Source organism: Balaenoptera borealis (assembly GCF_965194805.1).
Source record: "Balaenoptera borealis genome assembly, chromosome: 12".
Lineage (NCBI taxonomy): Eukaryota > Metazoa > Chordata > Mammalia > Artiodactyla > Balaenopteridae > Balaenoptera > Balaenoptera borealis.
This window is the reverse complement of record NC_138869.1, coordinates 68,116,871-68,133,195: the sequence shown is the minus strand read 5'-3', so window position 1 is coordinate 68,133,195 and position 16,325 is coordinate 68,116,871. Positions and strand designations below refer to the sequence as shown.

Sequence of the window (16,325 nt, the reverse complement as noted above, 5' to 3'; positions counted from 1 at the left end):
CTATTATTACTAGAAAATAACTCAAAGCTAACAGCACTATTTTCCTATTCTAAAAAACATTTTCAGATTAGAAAAAAGGATCTCAAAACTGCCTATAGATATAATATATATTTAGTTTTTATTTTATTGCTATATCTTCTCGTCAGAATATGTTAGATGGGGTGTTTCTTCTAATGGTCCCTAAATTTAAACTTCCAGAAGTTGGAGGCAGGCTATGCTTATAGAAAGCAATATGCATTCTATAAGCAGGCTATGCTTATAGAAGGCAATATATTATTCTGATTGGTCAAAGTCCCAACTTGTATGGCTAAATTTCTGTGGCACAAAGAAGCTCTAAATTAGCAGATTAATTTGAGCTGTTTTCTCAAAATTTTAGTTATTTTGCATTTTATCTCAATTTTAGAACTTATGTTATTGCACCAGGATATCTTGGTTTTAAATTACTACTTGATTTTAAATTACTAAGCATCTCTTGGATGTCAAATTGATAAGTATCAATTTGAATTTTTACAATTAGTGCCTATATGTACAGTGATAAATGACTGTCCAGAAGAGGTAACTGAAATTCTGAGAAGTGTATAAATCATGTCATAAGGGGAACTGTAGAAAGAATTAAGGCTGGTGATGGAGGTGTTAGGTGTGAATTTCTCAGTGTACTTAAGGGCTGTTTTAAGTGCAGAAAAGACTATTCAGAGGTTGGTTAAGCTTTAAGAGTTAATAATAAATTTATTATAGTTACAGATTCAAAATCATAGTTTTTCCTTAAACTTTAAAGTTCAGTTTACAAATCTTATTTTGTTTGTAAACCAAGGAAAGTTTTGCAATCACTTGTAAGGGTCTTTGACTAATATTTGGTTCTATTTATGGATTTGTTAATTAAACATCTTCAGATATTTTACACTGCATTTAAATATTTAATATATTTCAGTTCTTTATCTCTAAAAAGTTGTTTGACTAATAAACCTTCCCAAGTGTTTGAATAATTGTTATAAATCGACACGTTAGACTTAAATGTTACAGAAAAACCCGAACGAACTTTTTGGCCAGCCCAATACTTGCACTTTTGTCACTTCCAGACTCTGATTTCCAGAGCCAAGTGGTCCCTTAACCCTCAAACATCTAATCTTCTCTGCAGGGAGGTCTACCATCCCTCTTTCCTTGAATCTTAAGGTTTATAAATAAGTGTCTTTTACATACAACTCTGTAACACTTCAAATTTCATGGAATCTCACAGAGCTCTTATCCGTATTAAAATGATATCAAATTGAATTTTAGAACTCTCTCCTGGCTTAGTAGGCTAATTGGTCACAGCTTCCAGGGATACAGTCCTGAGAAACCTGTTGGGGATCCATGTGTTATGCTGCCCCAGAGGACTTGCATGAACCCTTGTAACCACAGATGTAACACCTATGAAATCTTACTTGTTTATTAGAACTAGGTGTCCATAGGAGCTTCATTTTGCCTGTGTAACAGGTGATTTTCAAGAGATCTGGCCATTCAGTTATGAGCTGTCTTGGTTTTTAGCCATGGGTTCTTCAATAATGCTCTTTCTCCCCTCCTCCCTCTACCACCATCCAGCCTCCTGCTTCTCCTTTTCTCCATAAAACACAATAAATGAGTGCCTACTTTCAACTGGGCATGGTTCTGGAAACAAAAAGGTAGATGAGATAGAGGTTAAATAAAAAAGTACTAAAGATGCTTTAAAACAAAAAAATTGAGATAAAACTTTCATATAGTAAAAGGTACAAATATTAAGTATAAGCTCAACAAATTACCAGTTACTTAGGAGTATTCATAAGTGGGCCTTCAAACTGACAATTCAAGCCAAAGTCCATTCATTTTATCTGGGATAGTGTGCTCACTGGTAAAATTTCCCCAATGAGCACAATATCCCAAATAAAATGAATGGACTTTGGCTTGAATTGTCAGATTGAAGGCTGTTACTCAGAAATTTGTGCATTGTTAGTTTGGAGCAGGGTCAGTATACTATGGCCTGTGGGACTATTTCTGTGTGGCCTGGGAGCTAAGAATGGTTTTTATATTTTTAAAGGATGTAAGACAAAATAGAAGAAGGAGGAGAAGAAGAAGAAACAGAGACTATATGTGGACTGCAAAATTTAACATATTTACTATCTGACCTCGTATGGAAAAGAGGTCATAGAGGAAAGAAAGCTAACTGGAAGCCAAGGGGAATGGTTGCTCTTCTTCGCTCTCTAGCCCAGGAAGATGTGTCAACGGCCTTCTTTCTGACTGGCATTACATGTTGCTCAATCAGAAAAGGGTTTACCTTTTTACTGACTTATGTCAGCCCCACCTAGTGAATTTAAGTACAAGGAAGATTTTGCTGAAATGCTGTGCCAGAAACACTAAGTCAGGACACACACAGGTTGTTAACCTCAATCCGGAAATGAACTCGACTTTTCAGAAATATAGGAAGAGTTATGGCTATGCTGAACTATTTTCAAGGTTGTGGATGTGTTTTGAAGACTTTGCCACAGATTCTTCATCATCTGTTGGCTAGGGGATCCCCTGGGACCTTTGCAGCAGGTGAGAGGGGAGAAAGGAGGGAGAGGATGCCAGGGGCTGTGAGTCAGCAATTTCCAACCCTGTCCCTCCTTCTCCAGATAATCCACATGCCTTTCCTAAAATCTGTCCCAGTTTGCAGTGCTTCTGCTATTAATCTCCTACTCTCCAGAGGGGACTTCTGGCTCACATCAATATCAGGACCAGCGTTGGTTCTGATTACTGGATGAGGGCAGCAGGGGAGTTCCTAGTGGTGATGTTGCTGTGGTTTGGGTTGGTCTGTGTTGTTGCATCGACTGTGGTTATCGACATACAGAGGGGGCTAGAAATATCTAGGAGCGTGTTTGAGCCCTAATAAAAATGGGTGGGTCTCAGGGAAAATTTGTCCTGGAAAGGAAAATAATGTGCAAGCCAAGAAATGTGTGCAAAAACCAAGTTACACAGTCTGAACAAAGATGCCTGGGGTTAGAGACAGATTGCCATTTGTTGGGCTCCAGGCTCAGTGGGGCATGTTGCATACCAGCCTTAGGCAGGAGAGTGAACTACTCACCCTGCTCATTTGCAGGGTCTCTAGTAGCCTTGGCCTGGCTGTTGGAACTGGGCTTGTTGGTTGGAGGCTGGATGGCAGTAGCTGAGTGTGGTTGGATTGCTAAGGCCCAGGATGGACAGGACTGTCATTATCAATGTTAAGAAGAATATTTGATGACATGTGCCATTTTATTGAGCAGTTGCTATGTGACAGATACCGTATAAACAATATCCTTACTCCTTACTATAACTCTGCCTTATTTTACAGAGCAGACAACTGTAAGTCAATGAAGTGAAGTGATTAACCCAACTTGGGCAGCTAAGTGGCAGAACTGGGCAATGGATCAAAAGCCAGTCACTCATCATACATCCTAGAATATAAATACCTACCCCTGCAAGGATTGGGGTCTATGTAGGGACTTTGGATACAAAATAACTCTGACCTCAGAATCCTTTGAAATGTTAGTATAATGTACTTAGACAATTTTAACTAAGCATCTTTTTTGTGTGTGTCAGGCACTGTGCTAGCTGCTGAGTTTATGACAGCAAATGAAGTATGCACAGTCACGGCCCTCATTGAGCTTCCAACAGCAGGTGTTAGAGAGGCATTAAACAAGTAAATAAGATAATATGTATGTAATTACAAATTGTGCCAATATCTATCAAGGAAAGGACTGAGGTCGTATGAAAGGGAGATTAATAAGGGGTTTTACTTTAGATTAAGGGACGAGGGAGGGCTTCTTAGAGGGGGGGACATTTAAGTTGAAACCTGAAGGGTGAGCTGGAACCAGCTAGAGCAGTGGTACTCATCTGGGGGCATTTGCCCCCAGGGGACATTTGGCCGTGTCTAGAGACATTTTTCTTGTCACAGCTGGGCAAGGTGTAGGAGGGGGGTTGGTGGCGTTGCTGGCATCTAGTGGGTAGAGGCCAGAGATGCTGCTAAACTTCCTACAGTGCAAAAGACAACCTCTCACAGCAAAGAATTTTCAGGTCCCCAATTTTCAGGCAATAGTACTGAGATTGAGAACCAGCATTTGGGAGAATCAGCATGTGGGAAGGCTCCCAGCCCCAGGTGGGCTAGTGCTTGATGCAGCCCAGAAATAGGAAGAACAGCAGCATGGCTAGAGGTCAGTCGGTGGCGGGGGTGGGGTGGGGGGGCGCACTGGGAAGGACGGAGCCATGCATCAAGGACCATAGGGTCGGTCATTATAAGGATTTAGATCTTATTGCAAATTCTCCGTGAGTTTGCTCATTCACCCATTTCAAAAGTAGTGGTACAATAAAGTTCCCATTGTCCAAGAATTTCCAGACAGACTAACTCCAAATAAGAAGGAAGTGTTGGGGTGGGGGGAGGAGAGAAACAGGTGAGGCAGATTAAGAGGTACAACGTTTCAGTAACAAAATAGCTGAGTCATAGGTATGAAATGTACAGCGTGGGGAATATAGTCAATAATTATGTAATATCTTTGTATGGTAAGTAGCCTTATTGTGGTGATCGTTTTGAAATATATAGAAATATCGAATCACTGTGTTGTGTAACAGGAACTAACATAGTGTCATAGGTCGATTATACTTCAAAAACAAGCAAACAAACTCATAGAAAAAGAGATCAGATATGTGGTTACCAAAGGTGGTGGGTAGGGAGAGGAGGAATTGAAGGAAGGCAGTCAAAAGGCACAAAATCCCAGTTATAGGATAAATAAGTACTAGGGATGTAATGTGCAACATGATAAATATAATTAACACTGCTGTATCTTGTATATGAAAGTTGTTAAGAGAGTAAATTTTTTTCTATTTCTTTAATTTTGTGTCTATGTGAGATGATGGCTGCTTACTAAACTTACTGTGATCATCATTTCATGATGTATGAGAGTCAAATCATTATTCTGTACACCTTAAGCTTATACAGTGCTGTATGTCAATTCTATCTAACAAAACTGGAAGAAATGAAAAAGAAGGAAGTCTTGGATGAAGCATTGTAATAACCCTTTCCTTACTTGTTTTAGAGTCTATAGTGGAAAAGCACCTAGTGTCTTTTTAAGCATAAATTACCAGGTCAAATGCTGCCGGCTGACTTTCTTGCATCTTTAACTAGACTTTTGTTTCAGGCTCTGCACTTGTCACCTTGATCTCTTTTACATGTTCCCACAAGTTTCTTGCTGGAGCTGACTGTGTACCCTATAGACAGGGTCAGACTGAGTCATTTTTAATGGTTTAATATATCACCCATTTCCAGAATAATGCAGCATTATGAAAATTCCCATAAATTTTTCTAGATTAAGTAGGAAAAAAAAGGTAAAAAAAATTCTTGCCACAGATGTCAGTGGGTGACATTGTGCAAACTTCCAAACATAAGTTTTCTTATCTATGAAGTAGGCATTTAATTAATGGACTGGTTTCTTGACTATTTTGGTATTGTTGCAATTCAGAGCCAAGGTTGGACTCTGAATTGCTTCATGGAGGGGATTAAAGAAAGTAAAATACAGGGACTTCCCTGGCGGTCCAGTGGTTAAGTCCAGTGGACTTCCTCTGCACTCCCAATGCACGGGGCATGGGTTCGATCCCTGGTCGGGGAACTAAGATGCCGCATGCTGCATGGCACGGCCAAAAAATATATATATATAAAGAAAAAAAAAAAGACATACCCTCTTTCACTCTGCCCATGATACATTTTAAAACCAGCACCAAAAAAAAAGTAATTTGATTAAAATCAATATATAAATATGAAACTCTGTAAATAAATAGACGTGACAAAGCAAGAACACTGAAGAAATACTGATGTATTCATTCCTGCATTCACTTCAGCCTGCGCATTGCAGACAAGCCAGTCATTCTCAGAGCGGGCTGCATTTCCTGAAACTTCCTCCAACTAATCTTTCTTACTTTGCTGAGAACTCCTGGCACCAGGGGCTGCTTCTTTCTTTTTTCTTTTTCAATAATTTTAAGCTCATTTGCCTGGCCCTTCAGTAGATATCCAAAGTGTTGGATATCTACTGAATGGATAGATGGATGAATGGATGGGGGAACAGGATATTTAATGTTGAGCTGTTCTATCCTTAAGTGTTTACTGGATCTGAAGGGCACAACGTGGTGACTCTTCTGTTGGCTGTGCAGTTGGTCCATATTGTTACCAGCGGACACAGTCAGCCAGTGACTTGCTGGTGTGCCGTGGAGTCCTCTCAGCCAATGTTCTCACTACACCAGATTATTATCTTTCAGACGTTTAGTGCCACAACATGGATGGACCTTGAGGGTATTATGCTAAGTGAAATAAGTCAGAAAGAGAAAGACAAATACCGTACAATCCCACTTATATGTGTAATCTAAAAAACCCGAAAACCCAAAAAACAACCAAGCTCATAGTTGCAGAGAACAGATTGGTGGTTACTGGGGTGGGGGTGGGGTTGAAATGGATGAAGTGGGTCAAAAGGTACAGACTTCCAGTTATAAGTAAGTCCTGGGGATGTAATGAACAGCGTAGTGACTATAGTTAATAATACTGTATTATATATTTGAAAGTTGCTAAGAGATCTTAAAAATTTTCATCACAAGAAAAAAGTTTTTGTAACTGTGTATGGTGACGGATATTAACTAGGTAGTGATCATTTTGCAATATATACAGATCTTGAATCATTGTACTGTACACCTGAAACTAATATACTCTTATATGTCAATTATATACCACAATTTAAAAAAGTGTGAAAAAAAGAAGTATGGTGGATGATATAAAAAAAAAAGACTGAAAGTGAGCGTTCCTGAGGAATTTTCTCTGTGTATTTTCTATGTTCTTCATACACTTAATTGCTTATAGTTTTAGGTTTCAGGAAATGGAGCTAGTTATTTTTTAGTTAATCAGATCCTAAACTCAGCCCTACAACACTCACCAGGGTGCATCAGAATTTTAAATGCTACTCTTTGAATTTAAGTACAACGTTTAGTTCTCAGCTTACATATTAGAATTATTTAAATGCTTTGGTATATACATATATATATATATATATATTTTTTTTTTTTTTTACTACTGATTTCACTGTAGAGTAAGATTCTGTTACTCTCCAGCCTGTAGCTCTGTCCTTTCCCAGCATTTGACACATGGGCTGATTTCTATCCCACCCTTTTCTCTTCTTCAGATCCTTATCTCTTAAACTTGACTGTTGGAACTAAAGCAAATGTTTCCAGACACTATAAATATATCAAGTAAACACAATGTTGACAATTTAAGGGCAGGGTCCAGACCTAATGCTGATCACAGAGCAGATCCTACCTTCTCTTTGACAAAAACAACCAAGAGCAAAATATGGTTCATGGCGTCTACTGTGTCCAAAAAAAGAGAAGGGAGACAGTCCAGTTATTAAATAAACTGTTACCATCGGCTTCACAGGCAAGCAACAGCACTAACATTTGAAATCAAACTGAGAAGAAAATGCCTACTTTCACAAGGCAGAGGCCTCTGGTTGCTAGACCCAAAAAGAGACAGAAAAGCCTGGGACTCGGAGAGTGGGGAATGTGTAGGAAGTGGGGGACAGGAAACAGAGAAAACGAAGCCTTCTCTTTCTCCTTGGAAGCACAGGGCACTACGTTACAGTGAAGGCGTGGAGTGTCACGTTGATTGTTCCTGTGGGCTTATGAATGTTGGCATTCATTCATCCATTCATTCATTTTTTTTTTTTTAAACATCTTTATTGAAGTATAATTGCCCTACAATGGTGTGTTAGCTTCTGCTTTATAACAAAGTTAATCAGTTATACATATACAATATGTTCCCATATCTCTTCCCTCTTGCATCTCCCTCCCTCCCACCCTCCCCATCCCACCCCTCTAGGTGGTCACAAAGCACCGAGCTGATCTCCCTGTGCTATGCGGCTACTTCCCACTAGCTATCTATTTTATATTTGGTAGTGTATATATGTCCATGACACTCTCTCACCCTGTCACATCTCACCCCACCCCCTCCCCATATCCTCAAGTCCATTCTCTAGTAGGTCTGTGTCTTTATTCCCGTCTTGCCACTAGGTTCTTCATGGCCTTTTTTTTCCCCTTAGATTCCGTATATATGTGTTAGCATACTGTATTTGTTTTTCTCTTTCTGACTTACTTCACTCTGTATGACAGACTCTAACTCCATCCACCTCATTACAAATACCTCCATTTCATTTCTTTTTACGGCTGAGTAATATTCCATTGTATATATGTGCCACATCTTCTTTATCCATTCATCTGTCGATGGACATTTAGGTTGCTTCCATGTCCTGGCTATTGTAAATAGAGCTGCAATGAACATTTTGGTACATGACTCTTTTTGAACTATGGTTTTCTCAGGGAATATGCCCAGTAGTGGGATTGCTGGATCGTATGGTAGTTCTATTTGTAGTTTTTTTAAGGAACCTCCATACTGTTCTCCATAGTGGCTGTATCAATTTACATTCCCACCAACAGTGCAAGAGTGCTCCCTTTCCTCCACACCCTCTCCAGCATTTATTGTTTCTAGATTTTTGGATGATGGCCATTCTGACCGGTGTGAGATGATATCTCATTGTAGTTTTGATTTGCATTTCTCTAATGATTAATGATGTTGAGCATTCTTTCATGTGTCTGTAGGCCATCTGTATATCTTCTTTGGAGAAATGTCTATTTAGGTCTTCTGCCCATTTTTGGATTGGGTTGTTCGTTTTTTTGTTATTGAGCTGCATGAGCTGCTTGTAAATCTTGGAGATTAATCCTTTGTCAGTTGCTTCATTTGCAAATATTTTCTCCCATTCTGAGGGTTGTCTTTTGGTCTTGTTTATGGTTTCCTTTGCTGTGCAAAAGCTTTTAAGTTTCATTAGGTCCCATTTGTTTATTTGTGTTCTTATTTCCATTTCTCTGGGAGCTGGGTCAAAAAGAATCTTGCTGTGATGTATGTCATAGAGTGTTCTGCCTATGTTTTCCTCTAAGAGTTTGATAGTGTCTGGTCTTACACTTAGGTCTTTAATCCATTTTGAGTTTATTTTTGTGCATGGTGTCAGGGAGTGTTCTAATTTCATACTTTTACATGTATCTGTCCAATTTTCCCAGCACCACTTATTGAAGAGGCTGTCTTTTCTCCACTGTATATGCCTGCCTCCTTTATCAAAGATAAGGTGACCATATGTGCGTGGGTTTATCTCTGGGCTTTCTATCCTGTTCCATTGATCTATATTTCTGTTTTTGTGCCAGTACCAAACTGTCTTGATTACTGTAGCTTTGTAATATAATCTGAAGTCAGGGAGCCTGATTCCCCCAGCTCCATTTTTCGTTCTCAAGATTGTTTTGGCTATTCGGGGTCTTTTGTGTTTCCATACAAATTGTGAAATTTTTTGTTCTAGTTCTGTGAAAAATGCCAGTGGTAGTTTGATAGGGATTGCATTGAATCTGTAGATTGCTTTGGGTAGTAGAGTCATTTTCACAATGTTGATTCTTCCAATCCAGGAACATGGTATATCTTTCCATCTATTTGTATCATCTTTAATTTCTTTCATCAGTGTCTTATAATTTTCTGCATACAGGTCTTTTGTCTCCTTAGGTAGGTTTATTCCTAGATATTTTATTCTTTTTGTTGCAATGGTAAACGGGAGTGTTTTCTTAATTTCACTTTCAGATTTTTCGTCATTAGTGTATAGAAATGCAAGAGATTTCTGTGCATTAATTTTGTATCCTGCTACTTTACCAAATTCATTGATTAGCTCTAGGAGTTTTCTGGTAGCATCTTTAGGATTCTCTATGTATAGTATCATGTCATCTGCAAACAGTGACAGCTTTACTTCTTCTTTTCCGATTTGGATTCCTTTTATTTCTTTGTCTTCTCTGATTGCTGTGGCTAACACTTCCAAAACTATGTTGAATAATAGTGGTGAGAGTGGGCAACCTTGTCTTGTTCCTGATCTTAGTGGAAATGGTTTCAGTTTTTCACCATTGAGGACAATGTTGGCTGTGGGTTTGTCATATATGGCCTTTATTATGTTGAGGAAAGTTCCCTCTATGCCTACTTTCTGCAGGGCTTTTATCATAAATGGGTGTTGAATTTTGTCGAAAGCTTTCTCTGCATCTATTGAGATGATCATATGGTTTTTCTCCTTCAATTTGTTAATATGGTGTATCACATTGATTGATTTGCATATATTGAAGAATCCTTGCATTCCTGGGATAAACCCCACTTGATCATGGTGTATGATCCTTTTAATGTGCTGTTGGATTCTGTTTGCAAGTATTTTGTTGAGGATTTTTGCATCTATGTTCATCAGTGATATTGGCCTGTAGTTTTCTTTCTTTGTGACATCTTTGTCTGGTTTTGGTATCAGGGTGATGGTGGCCTCGTAGAATGAGTTTGGGAGTGTTCCTCCCTCTGCAATATTTTGGAAGAGTTTGAGAAGGATAGGTGTTAGCTCTTCTCTAAATGTTTGATAGAATTCACCTGTGAAGCCATCTGGTCCTGGGCTTTTGTTTGTTGGAAGGTTTTTAATCACAGTTTCAATTTCAGTGCTTGTGATTGGTCTGTTCATATTTTCTATTTCTTCCTGGTTCAGTCTCGGCAGTTTGTGCATTTCTAAGAATCTGTCCATTTCTTCCAGGTTGTCCATTTTATTGGCATAGAGTTGCTTGTAGTAATCTCTCATGATCTTTTGTATTTCTGCAGTGTCAGTGGTTACTTCTCCTTTTTCATTTCTAATTCTATTGATTTGAGTCTTCTCCCTTTTTCTCTTGATGAGTCTGGCTAATGGTTTATCAATTTTGTTTATCTTCTCAAAGAACCAGCTTTTAGTTTTATTGATTTTTGCTATTGTTTCCTTCATTTCTTTTTCATTTATTTCTGACCTGATCTTTATGATTTCTTTCCTTCTGCTAGCTTTGGGGTTTTTTTGTTCTTCTTTCTCTAATTGCTTTAGGTGCAAGGTTAGGTTGTTTATTCGAGATGTTTCCTGTTTCTTGAGGTAGGCTTGTATTGCTATAAACTTCCCTCTTAGCACTGCTTTGGCTGCGTCCCATAGGTTTTGGGTCGTCGTATCTCCATTGTCATTTGTTTCTAGGTATTTTTTGATTTCCCCTTTGATTTCTTCAGTGATCACTTCGTTATTAAGTAGTGTATTGTGTAGCCTCCATGTGTTTGTATTTTTTACACATCTTTTCCTGTAATTGATATCTAGTCTCATAGCGTTGTGGTCGGAAAAGATACTTGATACGATTTCAATTTTCTTAAATTTACCAAGGCTTGATTTGTGACCCAAGATATGATCTATCCTGGAGAATGTTCCATGCGCACTTGAGAAAAATGTGTATTCTGTTGTTTTTGGGTGGAATGTCCTATAAATATCAATTAAGTCCATCTTGTTTAATGTATCATTTAAAGCTTGTGTTTCCTTATCTATTTTCATTTTGGATGATCTGTCCATTGGTGAAAGTGGGGTGTTAAAGTCCCCTACTATGATTGTGTTGCTGTCGATTTCCCCTTTTATGGCTGTTAGTATTTGCCTTATGTATTGAGGTGCTCCTATGTTGGGTGCATAAATATTTACAATTGTTATACCTTCCTCTTGGATGGATCCCTTGATCATTATATAGTGTCCTTCTTTGTCTCTTGTAATAGTCTTTATTTTAAAGTCTATTTTGTCTGATATGAGAATTGCTACTCCAGCTTTCTTTTGATTTCCATTTGCATGGAATATCTTTTTCCATCCCCTCACTTTCAGTCTGTATGTGTCTCTAGGTCTGAAGTGGGTCTCTTGTATACAGCATATATATGGGTCTTGTTTTTGTATCCATTCAGCCAGTCTGTGTCTTTTGGTGGGAGCATTTAATCCATTTACATTCAAGGTAATTATCGATATGTATGTTCCTATTCTCATTTTCTTAGATGTTTTGGGTTTGTTATTGTAGGTGTTTTCCTTCTCTTGTGTTTCTTGCCTAGAGAAGTTCCTTTAGCATTTGTTGTAAAGCTGGTTTGGTGGTGCTGAACTCTCTCAGCTTTTGCTTGTCTGTAAAGGTTTTAATTTCTCCATCACATCTGAATGAGATCCTTGCTGGGTAGAGTAATCTTGGTTGTAGGTTTTTCTCCTTCATCACTTTAAGTATATCCTGCCACTCCCTTCTGGCTTGCAGAGTTTCTGCTGAAAGATCAGATGTTAACCTTATGGGGATTCCCTTGTGTGTTATTTGTTGTTTTTCTCTTGCTGCTTTTAATATGTTTTCTTTATATTTAATTTTTGACAGTTTGATTAATATGTGTCTTGGCGTGTTTCTCCTTGGGTTTATCCTGTATGGGACTCTCTGTGCTTCCTGGACTTGATTAACTATTTCCTTTCCCATATTAGGGAAGTTTTCAACTATAATCTCTTCAAATATTTTCTCAGTCCCTTTGTTTTTCTCTTCTTCTTCTGGGACCCCTATAATTCGAATGTTGGTGCGTTTAATGTTGTCCCAGAGGTCTCTGAGACTGTCCTCAGTTCTTTTCATTCTTTTTTCTTTATCCTGCTCTGCAGTAGTTATTTCCACCATTTTATCTTCCAGGTCACTTATCCTTTCTTCTGCCTCAGTTATTCTGCTATTGATCCCATCTAGAGTATTTTTAATTTCATTTATTGTGTTCTTCATCGTTGCTTGGTTCCTCTTTAGTTCTTCTACGTCCTTGTTAAATGTTTCTTGCATTTTGTCTATTCTATTTCCAAGATTTTGGATCATCCTTACTATCATTATTCTGAATTCTTTTTCAGGTAGACTACCTATTTCCTCTTCATTTGTTAGGTCTGGTGTGTTTTGACCCTGCTCCTTATCTGCTGTGTGTTTTTCTGTCGTCTCATTTTGCTTATCTTACTGTGTTTGGGGTCTCCTTTTCACAGGCTGCAGGTTCGTAGTTCCCATTGTTTTTGGTATCTGTCCCCAGTGGGTAAGGTTGGTTCAGTGGGTTGTGTAGGCTTCCTGGTGGAGGGGACTATTGCCTGTGTTCTGGTGGATGAGGTTGAATCTTGTCTTTCTGGTGGGCACATCCACGTCTGGTGGTGTGTTTTGGGGTGTCTGTGGCCTTATGATTTTAGGCAGCCTCCCTGCTAATGGATGGGGCTGTGTTCCTGTCTTGCTAGTTGTTTGGCATAGGGTGTCCAGCACTGTAGCTTGCTGGTCGTTGAGTGAAGCTGGTTCTTGATGTTGAGATGGAGATCTCTGAGAGATTTTTGCCGTTTGGTATTACGTGGAGCTGGTAGGTCTCTTGTGGACCAGTGTCCTGAAGTTGGCTCTCCCACCTCAGAGGCACAGCCCTGATGCCTGGCTGGAGCACCAAGAGCCTTTCATCCACACAGCTCAGAATATAAGGGAGAAAAAAATAGAAAGAAAGAAAGAGGATAAAATAAAATAAAATAAAGCTATTATAATAAAAAATAAGAAAAAAAATTATTAAGAGTAAATGTATTCAGAAAAAATTTTTTTTTAATTTTTAAAAATAGATTTATTAATTTTTTATAGTAAAAAATAAGAAAAAAATTTTTAAGAAAAAAATTTATTAAGAAAAAAAATTTTAATTTTTTAAAATAAAAAATATGAAAAAACTTATTAAAAATTTTTTTAATTTCTAAAAATAGAAAATATGGAAAAAATTATTAAGAAAACATATATTAGGAAAAAAAAATTTTTTTAAGTAAAAAAAAAAAAAAATGGACAGACCTAACCCTAGGACTAATGGTGAAAGCAAAGCTATACAGACAAAATCTCACCCAGAAGCATACACATATACACTCACAAAAAAAGGAAAAGGGGAAATTAATATATCCTGCTCCTAAAGTCCACCTTTTGAATTTGGGATGATTCGTTGTCTATTCAGGTATTCAACAGATGCAGGCACATCAAGTTGTTTGTGGAGCTTTAATCCGCTGCTTCTGAGGCTGCTGGGAGAGATTTCCCTTTCTCTTCTTTGTTCGTACAGCTCCCAGCATTCAGCTTTGGATTTGGACCCGCCTCTGCATGTACGTCGCCTGAGGGCGTCCGTTCCCCGCCCAGACAGAACGGGGTTAAAGAAGCAGCTGCTTCGGGGGCTCTGGCTCACTCAGGCCAGGGGAGGGAGCGGTATGGAGGAGGCGGGGCGAGCCTGCGGTGTCAGAGGCGTCGTGACGTTGCAGCAGCCTGAGGCACGCTGTGTGTTCTCCCGGGGAAGTTGTCCCCAGATCACGGGAGCCTGGCAGTGGCGAGCTGCACCGGCTCCCGGGAGGGGCGGTGTGGAGAGTGACCTGTGCTCGCACACAGGCTTCTTGGTGGCGGCAGCAGCAGCCTTAGCGTCTCCTACCAGTCTCTGGGGTCCGCGCTGATGGCCGCGGCTCGCGCCCGTCTCTTGGGTCCGCGCTGTTAGCCGCAGCTCGCGCCCACCTCTGGAGTTCGTCTAGGCGGCGCTCTGAATACCCTCTCCTTGCGCGCCGTGAATCAAAGAGGCAAGAAAAAGTCTCTTGCCTCTTCGGCGGCTGCAGACCTCCTCTCCGGCTCCCTCCCGGCTCGCCGCAGCACGCCAACCCCTTCAGGCTGTGTTCATGCCACCAACCCCAGTCCTCTCCCTGCGATCCGACTGAAGCCCGCGCCTCAGCTCCCAGCCCCGCCCGCCCCGGCGGGTGAGCAGACAAGCCTCTCGGGCTGGTGAGCGCTGCTCGGCGCTGAGCCTCTGTGCGGGAATCTCTCCGTTTTTCCCTCTGCGCCCCTGTTGCTGTGGGATCCGCGCTGATAGCCGCGGCTCGCACCCGTCTCTGGATTTCGTTTAGGCAGCGCTCTGAATCCCCTCTCCTTGCGCGCCGCGAAACAAAGAGGCAAGAAAAAGTCTCTTGCCTCTTCGGCAGCTGCAGACTTTTTCCCGGACTCCCTCCCGGCTAGCTGTGGTGCGCTAACCCCTTCAGGCTGTGTTCATGCCGCCAACCCCAGCCCTCTCCCTGCGATCCGACCGAAGCCCGAGCCTCCGCTCCCAGCCCCGCCCGCCCCGGCGGGTGAGCAGACAAGCCTCTCGGGCTGGTGAGTGCTGGTTGGCGCCGAGCCTCTGTGCGGGAGTCTCTCCGCTTTGCCCTCCGCACCCCTGTGGCTGCGCTCTCCTCCGCGGCTCCGAAGCTTCCCCCCTCTGCCACCCGCAGTCTCTGCCCGCAAAGGGGCTTCCTAGTGCCTGGAAACCTTTCCTCCTTCACGGCTCCCTCCCACTGGCGCAGGTCCCGTCCCTATTCTTTTGTCTCTGTTATTTCTTTTTTCTTTTACCCTACCCAAGTACGTGGGGATTTTCTTGCCTTTTGGGAGATCTGACGTCTTCTGCCAGCGTTCAGTGGGTGTTCTGTAGGAGCAGTTCCACGTGTAGATGTATTTCTACTGTATCTGTGGGAAAGAAGGTGATCTCCGCATCTTACTCTTCCGCCATCTTGCCCCTACTCCCATTCATTCATTTTTAAGCGAATGTTCATTGAGCACTCACCACTGGCTGGGTACCGTTCTAGGTGCTTGGGATACATCAGTGGACGACACAAAGGTGCTTGTCCTTATAGAGCTTACATTTTAGGAAGGAGAGACACACAATACCCACAGTAAATAAGTAACTGTATAGGAAGTCAGAGGTGATTAAGTGTCATGGAAAAAAAAGAAAAATTAGCACGGGATCAAGAGTGTGAGGGTAGGTGCGTGGTCAGGACTTGATATGGCCTGGATAAGGTGGCCAGGGTAGTTAGGTCTCCTTGAGAAGGAGAGAGTTGAGCAAGGACTTGAAGCAAGTAAGGAAATCAGCCGAGTGGCTCTCTGAGGGTAAAGCATTCCAGGCAGGGGGAACAACCCGGGCAAAGGCCCCCTGCAGGGAGGGCAGCTGGAGTGGACGCATCAGCATGGTGGGGGGTGGAGTGAGAGGGGGAGGTGACAGGAGAGGAGGAAGCTCTGAGAATTGCACAGGGCTCCGTGTATTCCCTCTTTGTCCCCTTCCTCTATCCCACCTTCTCCCCCTCCCCCAACTTCTAATACCCTTCTATGATCCCTCCCTGGAATTAATGATCCGTTATCACAACACATAATACCAGCTTAGACTCTAAATAGCTTCTTGTCATCTTGTTCTAATGTGGACTCCACTTCTTTGGCAGCCCTGCAAGGGGGGGTATTTATCCACCAAACTCTGCCCATCGCTGGCTCAGGGCTGCTCCCAGCACCCTGGCTTGCCTCACACGCTGCTGGTCACTCTCCCAGGACCAGAACAAAGCCCTCGGGTAGTGAGCAGGCTTGAGCACGTAGGTGAAAGCGCCAGGGGGATGCAATGGTGGATTGCGGACCACATC

At 41.2% G+C, this 16,325-nt stretch overlaps 2 long non-coding RNA genes across 2 annotated transcripts in view; both read left to right on the top strand.

The window, feature by feature from the left end:
* The window catches only part of LOC309607999, a 79,122-nt gene that overhangs the window by 18,481 nt on the left and 44,316 nt on the right, over window positions 1-16,325 (top strand). The gene's annotated exons all lie outside the window — the stretch shown is intronic.
* LOC309608016 lies at window positions 12,845-13,685 on the top strand. The gene is made up of 2 exons (XR_014232620.1): window positions 12,845-13,455; window positions 13,545-13,685. It is a non-coding gene; the product is annotated as an uncharacterized lncRNA (long non-coding RNA).